Raw genomic sequence first — 16,460 nt, 5'->3', positions numbered from 1 at the left:
AAAATAAGTAATTGTACCTTACTGGAACCCGTGTTCAGCAGTTGTCTACGATCATGAAAATGCACTTTTGTACGTCGCTTTGGATAAAGCGTCTGCCAAATGAATGTAATGTAATGTAATGTAAATTGCTCCTAAGGAGGAACTGGACTTATGGAGGTCCACAATATCTTTTCTGAGGTCTTGGCTGAGTTGCTTGGATTTTCCCATGGCATCAAGGGCAAAAAGGCAGTGGCTCTATAGGTAGGCCCTTAAATACAGCCAATTAACTCCCAATTAACGACAATTGGCCAATCAGAATCTTCTAAAAAGTCATTACATCAATTTCTGGAATATTCCAAACTGTTTAAAGAGACAGTCAACTTGGTGTAAACTTTTGACCCACTGGAATTCTGTATAGTGAAAATATAGTGAATTAAATCTGTCTTCTGCGATAGATTGGCGGCCTGTCCAGGGTGTATTCCTGCCTCTCGCCCAATGCACGCTGGAATAGGCTCCAGCACCCCCCGCGACCCTCCTCAGGATAAACGGGTATAGATAATGGATGGATGGATGGATAAATATGTCTCTAATCGATTGTTTTTAAATGACCTCTGATGTTAACAAAGCAGATGCCTTAATTTACTTGCTAAAAGAAATGTATGGTAACATGAAATGTGCTGAGTCCTGAAAAACTGAGTTTGAATATCTTTAGCCTAGGTGTATGTAAACATTTGGCCTCAACTGTAAATTAGGTCAGAATAATGTTCACTGCGTGAACTGGACTGTTCTTGGCTATGAATAACTGTACAAAATGAGTATTGTACCTTATCGAACCTGTGTTTCGTAGTTGTTCCAATGACCTTGATATGCACTTTTGTACGTCGCTTTGGATAAAAGTGTCTGCTAAATACATGTAATGTAATGTAATATTTCAACAGGACCTGCCATCTGGGGGACCCTTCATGTTAGTTTTGTATGACTTCCTATTTTGACTCGGCCCCTTTTCTCTGGACGTCCCGTGAGAAGCCACGGGGTGCTGATGTTTTGGGGGAGCCTGTGGGCATACCTTCCATGGCGGCACGCAGTATCACGGACCCATCCTCGCTCCCACCACAAAGTTGTTGGCGTCTCCGAGGGAAAGGACATGGAGGTGACGCCACAGCTTTGGACTGCTTGAACACCAGTTCCAGGCTGTCCTGTGGGGTGGAGGCGGGGAGATTGGGGTGAGAGTAGAGGAGTGAAATTCAGGCCCAGCTCTCCCACCCACAGCATGAAAGCACGCACTTCCCCACTTACGAATTCACTGGACGCATTAAAATGCTCAATTTAAATTCTGCAGGCACTTCATAAATAATTAACATTTGACACTGTTGTTTTCCACTGATGGAATGGAACCCTACATTACAAACCTCAAAGAGGGGGAAAAAGGGAGGAAACATTTTTTTCTGCAGTATAACTGAAACCCGAAGCAATCCAACTCTGACGCTTTAGAGCTTATGTGACACTGCTGGATTAGCCTGACACATTGGGTGACCCAGTGAGAGAGGCAGGGCAAGGTGGGGCGGGGCGGGGGCATCGGGGTGGTACCTGCGGCTGGGACAGCATGTCAAGGCTCCAGGAGCACATCTTGCCATCAGTGGAAATGCTGATCAGGTTGTGTGCATTCTGTGTGCCCACCACATTGACACAGTACACAGGGTGCTGTACAGGGCCAGAGGAATGCATGCAGTCACACTTTTGCAGGAGGTTCGCTGCTACCCAGTTGCTCCAACCCCCAACCCAGCATTAATGGCTTCTCTTTGATAAAGTAGCTAATACTGCACATTAAATACTGAAATTTCATTGTCTGAAGAAATTATTTTAAATGTAATCCATAGAAAGTTTGATTGGATGTACAGTACAAGTACATGAACCTCAAAATGACACTAGTATTTTGTAAATCAAAATTCCTTTTGTTTACATGCATCCCAGTGATACTCATAACTATTTAAGTGCTATACATGGACAGGCTTGGAAATCAAAGTGCCAATAGTTCATCAGTTTATCATTCACTTTGAATGTGACATGGAGCAGTGTGTGAAACCAGGTGATGTAAGAATACCGTGTGTGCAGCAGCAGACAGGGGGTCCTCTGGACAGGGTCCTCTTGTTACTGCGGTTGTCCCAGAGCACAATTTGGCCAGAGTAGGTGCCCCCACCACCAGGTTGGGGTGAAACTTGGCAAAGGCAGCGGACATCACTGCAGACTGCTCGTAGAGAGGATAGGGAGGAAAGGAGCACCGTTAACCTCAGGCAAATGGATGACTATAGTGACAGGCTTCTGGAAATGACTTAATCTTGGCGTGTTGGTTCATGTCACCTCTAATCGAGAAAGAGTGCCTTGCAGCACAAAATGTAGGGTTCGCCAAGCACAATATACAAGACCCCAGCATTCACAGAAAATGTTGTTACCAAGTCATGGCACCTGGACTGCTGCCCATGTTATACTGTTTCAGGGCCATTGGCTGCCTGCAGCTCAAGCCACATTTCTCCGGGAAGCCTGGCTACAACAGGATCTCTTGTGATTTATGTGGATATTACTCATGTGAGTTTACCATGTGTACGCTTTCTGCTCTCCTTACCTGGCAGCCAGTTTGAAGTGATTACATGGACTTACAACAGCTTGGAAACGGGTGATGTCGATCCAGATGCTGGCTTCAATTTGCGCAAGTGATTTGGCAGAATTAAAAAAAAACTCCTGTCCGAAGTCCGAAGTTTTCCCCATGCTTCAAATGAATTGGTTTGTACAGAACATTATCTGATCACATTGGGCAGTGTGTTGTTAATAACTTCCCTAAACTCAAAGGTAGAGCTAGTAGCTGTCCGTCATAGAGAGGGGTGGGGTTTATCCAAGAATTCAGGGCGACATAGCTCAGGAGGTAAGACCGATTGTCTGGCAGTCGGAGGTTGCCGGTTCAAACCCCGCCCTGGGCATGTCGAAGTGTCCTTGAGCAAGACACCTAACCCCTAACCCCAACTGCTCTGGCGAATGAGAGGCATCAAATTGTAAAGCGCTTTGGATAAAAGCGCTATATAAATGCAGTCCATTTACCATTTACCAGTGACTTCTGTGTTCTCTTTAATAATTGCAATGCGCAATAATAACAAATAAGTCATACAAATGCGCATACTGGCGAGCACACTCACTGCTTTTCTTCAGGGTTTCATGTTAACAGTGTAGTTCAGCTTTTTCAGAACAGTTTACAGTTAGGCGATGTATTATCAGCTAATGGATAGCGCTAAATTTTCGCCAACATTCCATTATCTCTTTTACACTTTTAAAATGTATAAAGATGTAACCGATTAGAAAGCATTGAAGTGGAAACATTAATGCCATGTTTGTAGTCCACCTGGTCGGACTACATTGTCAATATTATCATGACAACTGAGCCAGCGATGGGGTCAAAGTTCAATACAAATTAAATCTCAGCAATGGGCACATGATAGTGATGAAGACAAATCACCCGTCATTCAGTATAAACTACAAGTCGTTGTGACCGACTATTAAGCAAAATGTGATAATCGCCAGTGGCAATGGTCATACATCGCCAAACTGTAAACTGGCCTTTGTTCTTTTCTGATGTTTACTGGTGGCTGGCAAACAACATTCGAGAATTTCTGCAAAACATTTTCAAATTTTCAAACCACCGAAACCCTGCACATTGCACACCTGACCAATTACTGTGGAAAGTGGGTGTGGACAGTATGTTGGTGTCAGAAAATTACCAAAAATTTCAGACGCAGAACTCCCTAATTGAAATGTCGTAGAGCTCTGTGACATTCTGAGCTGCAGTCTGTTCGAAGCACGAGGAAGCCTTTAGGGGCTGTTTTATTTGTCTGAGTGACGTGCCTATAGCTATGTCCAATTTGCAGGCAGCACGTGTTTCTACTCAGGGCTTCTTGTTTGGGAACTTCAGGGAGGGCGGCTTGGCAGAGAAGGCCATGGAGCCGCCCTCCTGCCATCCCATGCCATTATTTCCGTGCAACAGGGGGACCCTTGTCTTAATCTGCACATTAGTGAATTAGACCACTACACGGTGCATTTGAATTGCTTAGCGGTGAATTGAATTTGAATGTGGCACCACCAGTTTCCTCTAGCACCTCGTTCAACGTTTGTGGCCAGATGTGGCAGAGAGGACAGTATGCTGTGCCAGTGACATCACTCAAAGGCCAGGGGCAGCTGTAATGATGCAGATGGTGAGATCTTGGGCTCACTTACCTGGCAGTGGAAGACATACTCCGGCGTGGTCTTCTTGTATTTCATATTCCACACCAGCGCCACGCCATCCGGCTCGTGGGGGGCATCCTCATTGTTGTTGTATGAAGCCACCAGCAGCTCGGGATACTGCAGGCAGACACGACACAAATGATCATGGTGGAGGGGTAAGCTGGCTGGCGTCGCTCCCTGCAACTGGTTTGGTGTCATGCCTCCACTGGCCATCCTTCACCAGGATGTACAAAAGCAGAACCTCTGGCACATGCACTTGCAGTTGAGGCCAAAAGTTTACATACACTCAGGCTAAAGACATTCATACTCAATTTTTCACAACTCATTTCATGTTAACGTACATTTCCTGTGTTAAGTCAATTAGGATATCTTCTTTATTTTCATAAGAGGTAATTTCAAAATAATAGCTAAGAGACAGATTTAATTAACCTTTTATATACTATATCAGATTTTCAGTGGGTCAAAAGTTTACATACACTTTGTTAGTATTTGGTGCATTTGCCTTTTAATTGCTGAACCTGAATCAAACGCTTGGGGTAGCCATCCACAAACTTCTCAGTACTTTGCCTGAATTTTTGCCCATTCCTCCAGACAGAACTGGTGTATCTCAGTGTTTGTGGGCCTCCTTGCTTAGGCGCACTTTTTCATTTCAGTCCACAAATTTTCTATGAGATGCAGGTCCAATACTTTCACTTTGTTGTCTTTAAGCCATTTTTCAACAACTTTGGAGGTATGCTTAGGATCACTGTCCTGCTGGAAGACCCAGTTGCGACCAAGTTTTAACATTCTAGCTGATGTCTTGAGGTGTTGCTTCAGTATTTCTAGATAATCCTCCTTCCTTATGATGCCATCTAACACCCCCACAACATGATGCTGCCACCCCCATGCTTCACAGTTGGGATGTGTTCTTCGGATGAAAAGCCTCACCCTTTTTCCTCCATACATAGCGCTGATCATTATGGCCAAACAGTGCATTTTTTGTTTCATCTGACCAGAGAACACTCCTCCAAAAGGCTAGGTCTTCATCCTGGTGATCACCTGCAAACTTCATTCTGGCTTTTTTATGCCGGTCTTGGAGTAGGGGCTTCTTCCTTGCACGACAGCCTTTCAGGCTATGGCAATGTAGGATTCTCTTAATGGTGGAAGCAAATACTTTGGTTCCTGATGCCTCCAACTCCTTCACCAGTTCCTTGGTTGTTGTCTTGGGGTTCAGTTGAACCTTTTGGTCCAAAGTTTGTTCAGCCCTGGGACTTAATATGTGCCTCCTTGCTGAACGATGCAGTGTCTGTGTGGTCCCAAGATTTTTACATTTGCATACAATTGTTTGAACAGATGCTCATGGTAACTTCAGTTGTTTGTAAATTGCTCCTAAGGAGGAACCGGACTTGTGGAGGTCCACATTTTTTGGCTGGACCGCAACAGTAGGGCCAGACCTACAGACGCGAATGTCTGTGACTGACTGACTGACTGAGAGATGAAGTTACACCATTGGTCGGCCGAGTTATGAAGTTACACCATTGGTCGGCCGGATCACGTGTGTTAGGTCCAGCCATATACTAGGTTTTAACCTGGTTTAGTTTTAGCTACCATTTAAACTGACTATGACGGGAAGATATCTAAATGAAGAGGAATAAACTAGTAGTTTAAATTGAATCGAGACACGCATGAAAGAAACTCAACGTAAGTCGTTTGGTACTACCCCCATAAACAGCTTTTGTTTTCGGAGAAATAAACGGCAAGTTAGCCAGCTAACCTAATTTAACGACAAAAATGTTATAGCTAACGTTAGCCTTTATCGCAATCACACATCGTTAGATTTCAGATAAAAGTAGAGTGGGTAATTTACAGACTTTTTGTCCCGCTAACGTTTATTTATCTGTTTTTCCATTGTCACTGATTCATTTTTGTGGCTTGCTAGCAAACTCTGCTCTGACTGCTACTGATGGGTGTGAAGCCAGAGTTACATAAAGTTAACATTAGTCTATAGGTCCCAAAGTAACGTTTAATTATTGCGAAATATTTCAAACTCAAATTTTGTGTTTTGTAAAGTGTTAGTCTAACTAGTTGGCTAGGTGGTCTGACGCTATCATTAAGAGGGCAAGAGGTCTAATTTACTGTTGAGATTAGCCCAGTTTAATTTAGCAGAGATTAACCTAATAGTTACAAGCAAGTGAACTAATCATCCAGGTTAAGACGTTAGCTGTATCGCGCCACTGTACAACCGTGTCTTTGCTATCACTGTTTGCTTTGTATTAGTCATGATTTAGCTTTAATCCGAAGTTAGTCTACAATAGACAAGTTTACGAATTAAGTTGGCAAGAATTCCACGATCTGCTTTACTCAAGTGTATAGATTGGACGGTTGATCTATTTATTTATGTAGACTATTTATTATATTGGAAAAGTATTTGCACTAAACTTTTTTTTGGCTGGGCCACAACAGTGGCCAGCCCTACAAATGCGAATGTCTGTGACTTACTGAGTGAATGAGTGATGAAGTTACACCATTGGTCGGCCGAGTTATGAAGTTACACCATTGGTCGACGGGTCCAGCCATATACTAGGTTTTGACCTGGTCTTGTTTTTTGAGGACTTGGATTTCCCCAAAGTATCAAGGGCAAAAAGCAGTGGCTCTGAAGGTAGGCCCTTAAATACAGCCACAGGTGCCAATTAAGGCCCAATTAACTCCTAATTACGACAAATGGCCAATCTTCACTAATATTCTGGTCATGAACACCATTTGGGATGGACCTGGAACAAGAATAAATGCCAAATTCACAATTACCAGCAGCCCCTGGATTAGTGATGTGATGGTATACCGTAAAATTCAAATATGAAATCGTACTATCATAAACGTACCGTAATACCGTGATAGTAAATCACATGACAAAGCTATTTTCATGCGAGGATTACCCTATTAAATTACCCTCATAAAATATCTAAATAACCCACATTAAATAATATACTGGACCTGAATTGAGATAATGAAATCTGATCCTAGATCTGTATTTAGAGGCAAAGTCATTTAAAAACACAGGTCGCGTCTTTTCAGACAATCATTTGCTTGATGCATGACGTGCGTGCCCCACAGGAGCGAGCTGCTGCATGGCTGCCGCTCTCCCACTCGTTCTTTCTGATGTAGAAAGTTAACATGCTACCTACAAATTACCAGCAATGTTATTTTTTTTGTTTATGTTAAAAAATTAGCTAAATTAGTGCCGAGGAGTCAGGCGAAAGCAGGAGAGAGGCAAGAGAAAGTCGTCGGAAGAACTGAGGTTGAAGTTGAACTCACAGACTAGGTAGGGCCAGGTATGCACTGAGAGACTTTTTGGATGTTTTGAAAAGAAACATGCTTTCACAAGAACAAAGAAATATTGATACAGCATATTAAATACATTGACACAGCACAACATTATAATTCTACACTGGTGACTTATACAACTGTTGTTTCCATGCTGATGAATTGTAATGTTACAGCTCTCAATTATAACGATTACATGTTTGAGCGATTGCGGTTTAATTGTAGGCTACTTGACATCATCCTTAGACCAGTGAGTGTCATTCATTTGAGTAGGATCCAGGAAGTTGCCTGCTTCCACGCATGTGGTGCGCAAATGTTTTTCTCCCCTTTGTGGCTGTTGGTATTGCATTCAATGGCTGAAGTATGTGAGAAGGCGAGTCAAACAAGGTTGTTGCTTACAATAAATACGCTATTTTTGTGAAATTACATATTTAAACCCATGATTTCTCTTGTTATCGCTGTGTACAATAATTTTCTTTAAAATCTGATAATTTTAAGCCTCCGGTACGATAGTTTAATATTTCCCACCTGGCAACGCTGGCTAGCTAGCTGTTATACAGCTACATGGCATCTCCGTTTGCAGTCTCTTACAACACTTGCGATGTCTGACGGTGATTCTGATACCAACTGTAATGAAGAATTAAAGCCGCAAGCGGCGTTGGAAGGGGTCCAAGCACTGGCAGCATCGCGCCCCCTATGGAGCGATTTTAAAATGGCTCTGTCCTCATGATCATACGCCTTCACCCAACATATCTACTGAATATCATGATGATCGTATGAAATATTGATGACTTATGGCCAATTTTGAGCTAAGAGACGCTGTCGGATGACTTAGTTACATCGCCATGGATGTGTCCTGGCCGCTTCCCGTCAAGGCCTTTACTATGTCGTAACACTTAGATGGCATGTCATAACACTTAGATGGTCCGGTGTGCATGCACAGCTGCAGTGTTTCTGCGCCGCAACTAAAAAAGGCGTCACACTAGTGTTGTCACGATACCGAAATTTTGACTTTGATACTGATACCAGGTTTAGTATTACGATACTCAATACTGAAATGATACTTGAAACTTAAACGGTGTTAATTCGATACTCAGTACCTAACGATACTGAAATTACCTTAACCTCTTAAGGCACAAGCCAAATTTTGCCAATCCTTGCCCATTTAGGGGTACCCTATTTAAAGCTTTATAACTCCAGACGTGAACACCACAGAGACTTGAAAAATGGCTTAAATGAAGCAAGACATTTGTACAATTTACAATACTAACACAGATTAGTTTATATTCATAATTTTGGAAGAAATAAAGTGCCACAAATGCAATTGTTTTGACAAAAAATCCAAAATAAATTTGCACTTTTAAGTTTGCAGTGAAATACTGCGAGATGGAATATATGCAGGAGGTTAAACTATACATGTGCTAGGTCAAAAACTTCTTGACCACAAGTTCATAAAATCTAAGGGAGGATATGTAGAACTACTATAGATGTATGAAGCAAAATCTAAGCAGTGTACCCAGCATCTCCAAATCTATCCAAAATGTCTAAATTATGCATTGCTGTAAATCATAACATATCCATGTATTTCACTACAAATCAACTGTTTTGACTCAAGAAAATCACTGTTGCATAATTTTCAAATGGGAATTACAAGCTTTCAGTCAGTACAGTGGTCTAAAATAGCTAGGTGTCCAGAAACATATCCAAAATCTCTCCAAAATTGAATAAAATGCTTTTTGTCCATTATAAAGCATATAAATGAGCCCCTTATGAGGGTTTAAGATGAAACATTGCCATCAGATTAAAAAAATAATGCAAAAACATCGTCATACAATGCGGTACAGTACCTAAATGTGTAATAATTAACTTGTGTGTATTTCTATATTCTGTACTCTCGTATGTTTTCTTGTATGGGGATGAGACAACATGAAAACAATTTTCACCCGTCCACCACGTTTTGGCAATGTTCCAGCTCTGACGTCATCACTGTTGCATGCTTCACAAAAACTATTACACTTCCGTCTAACGCTTACATTACAGTGTGAAATATTTACATTATATAACACCACTAACCTATTTAAAGATACTCAATTTCAAAAATAACGTATATAACCGAAATATTTTGAACGGTAATACTTGCATAGCAATGATGAAATCTCCTCTATGTTCAGTAGATAGAGACAGAGACAGTATCAACGATATTGTTCTATTCGCTTCTGTTTTACTCCAGAAAACGATGTCAGCTAGGTCTATCAGCAAACATATGGCTTAGCTATGTTCAGAAGTCCTCAATAATAATAGTATTTTCCAAGAAATTACGAAATATCCTTGATCACGTTTCATTAGGTGCATCGTATTTGTCTGCTAACAGGGTGAATGCGTAAGTGAATATGATGCTAAGAATATTTTCTGTTACGCTGACCTATAAAACGCTATTCCAAAAGCAGAATTAGACATGTTATACATCGTTAGAAAGCTTATACTCTCGCCTACTGAATAAATGAATTGTCAATCAAGTCAGACTGTACTAAAAAGGGCGACGACGCCGTAAACAACAGGTGTGGTGTTACACACAGCTATTTTGGAAGATACCCAGGCGTCACAGATGCGCCTATATTTCCCAAACGGATTGTCCAAGACAATATATGACCACGCAGTCTCAAAAGGGACATCTCTACACGTAAAACCAACAGTAAGCTTTTATATTTATTCAATATTTAGTCCCAGATATTGACTGTAGAATGACATGGTATCCTTTTAAAAAACTTTTTCTTGTTTATTTCGTTATTCAGTGAGCAGCGTTTTCACTGCTGTATAGGCATATCTTAGGGCTACTGTCGGGTTTATCTTGTTGCTATGACGGAATACGATTTTTTAGTGGTGAAAGAATATTTTTATTAATGCCAGGATAGACAATATTGTCCATTATGTCAAGGGTGGGGGGTGTTTTTTAGATGAGACTGCGGGGAGGGGGTGCGTGTTAAATGAACGACCGGAGGGACAATGGTGGGGCTGCGAAACTCCGTTTTCGGCATAGTTGTCATGTATCGTCTACTAATGAAACTGAAACAACGCGTTTCTGTTTTCCTCTCACACGTTGGTTGCAGTAGCACCGAATGTTTGACTTTAGTAATCTAGGCAAGCGGGCGTGCCCACCACTAGGGGCTGTGCGCTAAGAGGTTAATAGATCAGAAACGTAATGTCCACAAGGGTTGACCTCATTTTCTAATTCATGGTTTATTAACAACCTGGTTCATTAACAACCTGTAAGTTGAAGTCTCTTCAACATATTAATATGCATAGGCCTATAGTGTTACAACACTGAACAATAGAAAAATATGTTAAATATATTTAAAAAATTAAACAGTTGTAAAGTAAATACTCTTTAAAACAGGTCTTTCACCTTTAAATAGATTTAAAAACAGCATATTTTAATAACAATAAAGCATCTATCTATAATAAAATATTTCCAAATTGGAACACCTATTGCTACTGAAGTGAACTGAGTCAAAGCTTGCGCTGTATCAGGGAAGTGAATGCACAAGCGCAGGTCACCTCACTTGGCAACCTTAGTTGCTACTGCCATCTAGCCAAGATTCTGACAAACTACACTTTTCATCCTCTAAATCAGTAATGCGGGAGACACATTTCCCTGGCTTTTACATTTGACGCGGAACTACCGAACGTTGGAAAATTCAAATACGAAACCGTTTTTTTTTTTAATTTTTTTTTTTTTTATAAGTACCGAGAAAGTGCTGAAGTTTTGGTATACCGTGCAACACTACGCCAGACACATATTCCAATCCATTGCTCAGTTTAGCAGAGAATGCACATTTCAGAGCGCCTCAGAGACAGATAGAATGATAACACATAAATACACATTTCAAATAATAAATACGACATTGAGAAAAAACGAAACAAAAGACGAGTTATCAAGTCGCGACCTACGGGCAGAGCAGCCGACCGTTTTATTTATTTATTGGCAGATGAGAAGCAACAGGAATCACAAACGGATTGTCCAAGACAATATATGACCACTCAGTCGCAAAAGGGACATCTCTACGTGTAAAACCAATGGTAAGATTGTATATTTATTCAATGTTTAGTCCCAGATATTGTCCTATCCTATCCGCTTCTGTTTTGCGTCAGAAAACGATTTCAGATAGGTCTATCAGCAAAGAAATTGCTTAGCTAAGCCCTGAAGTCCTCAATAATAATAGTACTCTACAAGAAATTATGAAAATCGTTGACAACGTTTAGTTAGGTGAATCGTCTTTTATGCTACGCCACAATGCGCAAGTGAATGCGATAAGAAAATATTCTGTTATGCTGAACTATAAAACGCCGTTCCAAATGCAAAATCAGACATGTTATACATCGTTAGAAAGCTTATACTCTCACCTACTGAATAAATGAACTGTCATTCAAGCCAAATTGTACTAAAAACCGCGACATGGCCGTAAGCAACAGGAATCACAAACGGATTGTCCAAGACAATATATGACCACTCAATCGCAAAAGGGACATCTCTACGCGTGAAACCAGTGGTAAGATTGTATAATTATTCAAAGTTTAGTCCCAGATATTGAATGTAGAATGACATGGCATAATAAAGGCAGTCTATGAAAACATTCAAGCAATAGTTAAGACGAGTTAAGACTAAGTCACCTACGGAACAACTACCTAGTTACAACCCTAAGCCTACAGTCAATATTGAGATTAAATTGAGAATACGATTTCTCTCAGCACAACGACGGATTTAAAGACTAAACGAACTCACCCGATATTGTCTTCAAATGGACCGTATTATTTATTTAGACACTGGCAGACTACAGCATAAATTGCGTCTTCTGTTTATATTCAATATTAGTAACTGCAGCGAGAAACTGCAGCTGTAGGTCGTTATGTTATGGTAGCAACGGAACGAAGCGGACTATAGGCTATATGTATTAGGCTACCGTCATTGTTTCATTATACCAGCGTGTTTTCGCGCGTGTGCACAGAAACTCAGAACCTATCAATAAAATGGTTTAACTATTTCTCAGCATAATGACAGATTTAAAGACTGAACGAACTCATCCGATATTGTCTTCAAATGGATCCATGCCAAAGAAAAGTAATGATTCATCCTCTCAAAGCTTTACCGTAGCGTATTATTTATTTAGACATTGGCAAAGTACAGCATAAATTCGTCTTTTGTGAATATTCAATGTTTGAAATTGCAGCGAGAACTGCAGCTGTAGACATAAGATAGTCTGTTATGTTATGGTAGCAACGGAAGAAGCGGACTATATATGTATTACCGTCATTGTTTTATTATACCAGCGTGTTTTCGCGCGTTGCACAGAAACTCAGAACCTATCAATAAAATGGTTTAACTATTTCTCAGCATAATGACAGATTCAAAGACTAACGAACTCACCCGATACTGTCTTCAAATGGATCCATGCCAAAGAAAAGTAATTATTCATCCTCTCAGAAAGCTTTTACTGAAAAACTTTGGTGCCTATCCTAGCATGCACGCTAGGTGGCAGTGTCAGACCGTGCTTTCACTGATAAAAACTAGCGTCGCCATGGTTGTCGCTTGCCGTAAAGAAGTTTACTCGATGTCGTAATCGTTTGGATTTGGAGCTCCAGCTTTTCCCACCCCACCTAATGAAAAAGTCCAAATGGTGTGCAAACCATATGGCGGACATAGGTGCTCCCAATAGGAAAGTTGTAGAGCACATTCAGATGCATCAGTCGATGAAGTTTTGTGTTGATCTGACTTACGGTGTGGGAGTTATGACCTTTAAAGTATGATCCTTTGTTATAGCGCCACCATCTGGCCGACATAGGTGATTTTAGTGCCTGAGTAGTGGGGGCCATAGGAACCCACCTACCAAATTTGGTTGGTCTACAACTTATGGTTGCTGAGCCTCAGACATTTTAGCGGAGAAAACTGCCACCCCCAACTAAAAAGTCAAAATGGCAGGCAAACAATATGGCGGACACAGGTGGTCCCAATGGCAAAGTATAGAGCACGTTCAGAGCATAGGTCTGATGAAGTTTTGTGTTGATCTAACTTATGGTGTGGGAGTTATGGCCTTTTACGCAAAACCCTTTGTTATAGCGCCACCATCTGGCCGACGTACGTGTTTTAGTGCCTGAGTAGTGGGGGCCCATAGGAACCCACCTGCCAAATTTGGTTGCTCCAGGACTTATGGTTTCTGAGCCTCAGACACTTTTAGCGGAGAAAAAAAATAATAATAATTAAAGCCGCAAGCGGCGTTGAGAGGGTCAAGCATTGGCACCATCGCGCCCCTATGGAGCGATTTTAAAATGGCTTTGTCCTCATGATCATATGCCTTCACCCAACATATCTACTGAATATCTGATGATCGTATAAAATATTGATGACTTAGGCCAATTTTGTGCTAAGAGACGCTGTCGGATGACTTAGTTCGTCGCCATGGATGTGTCCTGGCAGCTTCCGTCAAGGCCTTACTATGTCGTAACACTTAGATGGCATGTCGTAACACTTGATGGTCCGGCGTGTATGCACAGCTGCAGCGTTTCTGCGCCGCAACTAAAAAAGGTCACACTAGTGTTGTCACGATACCAAAATTTTGACTTTGATATGATACCAGGTTTAGTATTACGATACTCAATACTGAAATGATATTTGAAACTAACGATGCTAATTGATCTCGGTACCTAACGATACTGAAATTACCTTAATAGATCAGAAACTAATGTCCACAAGGGTTGACCTCATTTTCAATTCATGGTTTATTAACAACCTGGTTCATTAACAACCTTTAAGTTGAAGCCTCTTCAACATATTAATATGCATAGGCCTATAGTGTTACAACACTGAACAATAGAGAAATATGTTAAATATATTTCAAAAATTAAACAGTTGTAAAGTAAATAATCTTTAAAACAGGTCTTTCACCTTTAAATAGATGTAAAACAGCATATTTTAATAACAATAAAGCATCTATCTATAATAAAATATTTCCAAATTGGAACACCTATTGCTACTGAAGTGAACTGAGTCAAAGCTTGCGCTGTATCAGGGAAGTGAATGCACAAGCGCAGGTCACCTCACTTGGCAACCTTAGTTGCTACTGCCATCTAGCGAAGATTCTGACAAACTACACTTTTCATCCTCTAAATCAGTAATGCGGGAGACACATTTCCCTGGCTTTTACATTTGACACAGAACTACCGAACATCGGAAATTCAAATACGAAACCGTTTTTTTTTTTTTTTTTTTTAAGTACCCAGAAAGTGCTGAAGTTTTGGCATACCGTGCAACACTACGTCAGACACATATTCCAATCCATTGCTCAGTTTAGCAGAGAATGCACATTTCAGAGCGCCACAGAGACAGATAGAATAATGACACTAAATGCACATTTCAAATAATAAAACGACATTGAGAAAAAACTAAAAAAGGACTAATATCAACTCGCGACCGCGTGCTGACCATAAGAGCCTACCGGTTTATTTATGTAGACATTGGCAGATCAGAAAATTTTCGGTTAAGCTGACCTATAAACGCTATTCCAAAAGCAAATCAGACATGTTATACATCGTTAGAAAGCTTATACTCTCACCTACTGAATAAATGAATTGTCAATCAAGCCAAATTGGACTAAGAAGAACGACAACGCCGTAAGCAACAGGTGTGGTATTACGCACAGCTATTTTGAAAATATCCGACATTTCACAAACGGATTATCAAGACAATATATAACCACTCATTCGCAAAAGGGACATCTCTACGCGTAAAACCGATGGTAAGATTGTATATTTATTAAATGTTTAGTCCCAGATATTGACTGTAGAATGACATGGTATAATTTTTGTTTTTAATTGTCTCGTTTATTTCGTTATTCAGTGAGCAGCCTTTTCACTGCTGTATTGGCATATTTTAGGGCTAATGTCGGGTTTATCTTGTTGCTACGAATATTGCATTACATTACATTACATTAAAAGGCATTTGGCAGCGCTCTTATCCAGAGCGCGTACAACAAAATGTATAACCATAACCAGGAATTAGTGTGCCGAAAACCTAGAGAGAAATACCGTTCCAAGTGCAGGAAACATCCGCATAGTTCAACTTGGACCCAGTTGGTTAAACTGATTAACGCTAACACAAACAAGAACAGCAACAACGCAGTCTATGAGAACATTCAAGCAATAGTTAAGACGAGTTAAGACTAAGTCACCTACGGAACAACTACCTAGTTACAACCCTAAGCTTACAGTCAATTTAGAAATTAAATTGAGAATACGATTTCTCAGCACAATGGCCAGTTTAAAGACTAAACGAACTCACCCGATGTTGTCTTCAAATGGACCGTATTATTTTAGACATTGGCAGACTACAGCGTAAAATCGTCTTTTGTTTATATTCAATATTAGTAATTGCAGCGAGAAACTGCAGCTGTAGGTCGTTATGTTATGGTAGCAGCGACGAAGCGGACTATATATGTATTAGGCTACCGTCATTGTTTCATTATACCAGCGTGTTTTGCGCGTGTGCACGAAACTCAGAACCTATCAATACAATGGTTTAGCTATTTCTCACCATAATGACAGATTTAAAGACTGACGAACTCATCCGATATTGTCTTCAAATGGATCCATGCCAAAGAAAAGTAATGATTCATCCTCTCAAAGCTTTACCGTAGCGTATTATTTATTTAGACATTGGCAAAGTACAGCATAAATTGCGTCTTTTGTGAATATTCAATGTTTGAAATTGCAGCGAGAACTGCAGCTGTAGACATAAGATAGTCTGTTATGTTATGGTAGCACGAGCAGAGCGGACTATATATGTATTACCGTCATTGTTTTATTATACCAGCGTGTTTTGCGCGTGTGCACAGAAACTCAGAACCTATCAATAAAATGGTTTAACT

The 16,460-nt window shown here is 40.6% G+C and overlaps 1 long non-coding RNA gene across 1 annotated transcript; it reads right to left on the bottom strand.

Moving 5' to 3' along the window:
- Positions 1 to 1,113: 1,113 nt before the first annotated feature.
- Positions 1,114 to 2,105, bottom strand: LOC135246944 (uncharacterized). The gene is made up of 3 exons (XR_010328033.1): positions 2,081 to 2,105; positions 1,567 to 1,680; positions 1,114 to 1,175 (listed from the first exon to the last, which is right to left on the bottom strand). It is a non-coding gene; the product is annotated as an uncharacterized LOC135246944 (long non-coding RNA).
- Positions 2,106 to 16,460: the final 14,355 nt, after the last annotated feature.

This window comes from Anguilla rostrata, unplaced genomic scaffold (assembly GCF_018555375.3).
Source record: "Anguilla rostrata isolate EN2019 unplaced genomic scaffold, ASM1855537v3 scaf0986, whole genome shotgun sequence".
In the NCBI taxonomy this organism is placed as follows: domain Eukaryota; kingdom Metazoa; phylum Chordata; class Actinopteri; order Anguilliformes; family Anguillidae; genus Anguilla; species Anguilla rostrata.
The sequence above is the reverse complement of the archived record's forward strand: the minus strand, read 5'-3'. Positions and strand labels throughout refer to the sequence as shown.